Source organism: Durio zibethinus, unplaced genomic scaffold (genome assembly GCF_047325235.1).
Source record: "Durio zibethinus cultivar Kanyao isolate XHJ-2024 unplaced genomic scaffold, ASM4732523v1 HiC_scaffold_391, whole genome shotgun sequence".
Taxonomy (NCBI): Eukaryota; Viridiplantae; Streptophyta; class Magnoliopsida; order Malvales; family Malvaceae; genus Durio; species Durio zibethinus.
In genome coordinates, this window is record NW_028323014.1 from 425,001 (window position 1) to 427,500 (window position 2,500).

Below are 2,500 nucleotides of genomic sequence, written 5' to 3' on the forward strand. Positions count from 1 at the left end.
CACCATCGGCACACGCTGGGCCCTGGTGCGGCAGGTTGCCTCGACCACCATCGGCAGCCTCGACCACCATCGGCACACGCTGGGCCCTGGTGCGGGCGCTTGCCTCGACCACCATCGGCACACGCTCGGCCCTGGTGCGGTCGGTTGCCTCGAGCACCATCGGCACACGCTGGGCCCTGGTGCGGCAGGTTGCCTCGAGCACCATCGGCACACGCTGGGCTCTGGTGCGGCAGGTTGCCTCGACCACCATCGGCACACGCTGGGCCCTGGTGCGGCAGGTTGCCTCGACCACCATCGGCACACGCTGGGCCCTGGTGCGGGCGGTTGCCTCGACCACCATCGGCACACGCTGGGCCCTGGTGCGGCAGGTTGCCTCGAGCACCATCGGCACACGCTGGGCCCTGGTGCGGCAGGTTGCCTCGAGCACCATCGGCACACGCTGGGCCCTGGTGCGGGAGCTTGCCTCGAGCGCCATCGGCACACGCTGGGCCCTGGTGCGGCAAGTTGCCTCGAGCACCATCGGCACACGCTGGGCCCTGGTGCGGTCGGTTGCCTCGAGCACCATCGGCACACGCTGGGCGCTGGTGCGGGCGCTTGCCTCGACCACCATCGGCACACGCTGGGCCCTGGTGCGGCAGGTTGCCTCGATCACCATCGGCACACGCTGGGCCCTGGTGCGACAGGTTGCCTCAAGCACCATCGGCACACTATCGGCCCTGGTGCGGGCGGTTGCCTCGACCACCATCGGCACACGCTGGGCCCTGGTGCGGGCGCTTGCCTCGAGCACCATCGGCACACGCTGGGCCCTGGTGGGTTTAGGCACATCTTCAAATTTCTGCCGTGCCAATGCCATTTTTATGGCTTGTAAATTCATACAATGGTCCCCTAAGCCTTCACGTGAAGTTTCGTTGGAAGATGACTCGTTTTCTATTTTTCACGATTTTCGAAACTTTTTGCGGTTCGGGATTTTTTAAAATTTTTTTATATCGATTTTTGGCCCCAAATTTTGTAGGCATGATCCTTCTATTTTTGTTGGCATGCACAAAAAAATTCAGCTAAAAACTCGAAGTAGAGAAGATTTTGTGACCGTTTGAAAAAAGTGTCCCCATTTCAGACACTTTAACGGCTACTGGTAGCAAACCTGTAAAATCTCAAATGCTCTTTAAGGGGGTGTGAATTCTCAGAGGTTTGATGAGGGATAGGGGGCCAACACAAGGCCAAGTACCAGCACCCATCGCACATCATGTGCGCACACCCCCCCGGCCCCCCTCCCAATCGCCGGAACCCCAATGCCGCCGGTCAGGTTCTCCGGCGGTACTCCGGCGACGCTCCGGCGATGCTCCGGCGATGCTCCGGCGATGCTGTCCCGAGTGAAAAAAATGCGGCACCAGCACATGCTGGAGCCAAGCATGGGCACCGTGGCTCAAAATCGAACTTCGGCCAAGGCCTCGACCATCAATGGCACATGATGACGCATGGTGATGGCACATGCATCGACCATCATCGGCATAGGCTGCCCTTCGGTACGGGCACTTGCCTCGACCGCCATCGGCACAAGCTGGGCCCTGGTGTGGGTTGTTGCCTCGATCACAATCGGCACATGCTGAGCCTTGGTGCGGGCGGTTGCCTCGAGCACCATCGGCAGACCCTGGGCCCTGGTGCGGCCGGTTGCCCCGATAACCATCGGCACACGCTGGGCCCTGGGGCGGGCGCTTGCCCCCAGCACCATCGGCACACGCTGGGCCCTGGTGCGGGCGGTTCCCTCGACCACCATCGGCACACGTTGGGCCCTGGTCCGGGCGGTTGCCCCCAGCACCATCGGCACACGCTGGGCCCTGGTGCGGGCGCTTGCCCCCAGCACCATCGGCACACGCAGGGCCCTGGTGCGGGCGGTTGCCCCGAACACCATCGGCACAAGCCGGCCCTTGGTGCGGGCTCCTGGCTCGACCACCATCGGCACACGCTGGGCCCTGGTGCGGGCGGTTGCCTCGAACACCATCGGCACACGCCGGCCCTTGGTGCGGCCGGTTGCCTCGACCACCATCGGCACACGCTCGGCCTTGGTGAGGGCGCTTGCCTCGACCACCATCGGCACACGCTGGGCCCTGGTGCGGGCGCTTGCCTCGACCACCATCGGCACACGCTCGGCCTTGGTGCGGGCGCTTGCCTCGACCACCATCGGCACACGCTGGGCCCTGGTGCGGGCGGTTGCCTCGACCACCATCGGCACACGCTCGGGGTGGTGAGGGCGCTTGCCTCGACCACCATCGGCACACGCTGGGCCCTGGGGCGGGCGCTTGCCCCCAGCACCATCGGCACACGCTGGGCCCTGGTGCGGGCGGTTCCCTCGACCACCATCGGCACACGTTGGGCCCTGGTCCGGGCGGTTGCCCCCAGCACCATCGGCACACGCTGGGCCCTGGTGCGGGCGCTTGCCCCCAGCACCATCGGCACACGCAGGGCCCTGGTGCGGGCGGTTGCCCCGAACACCATCGGCACA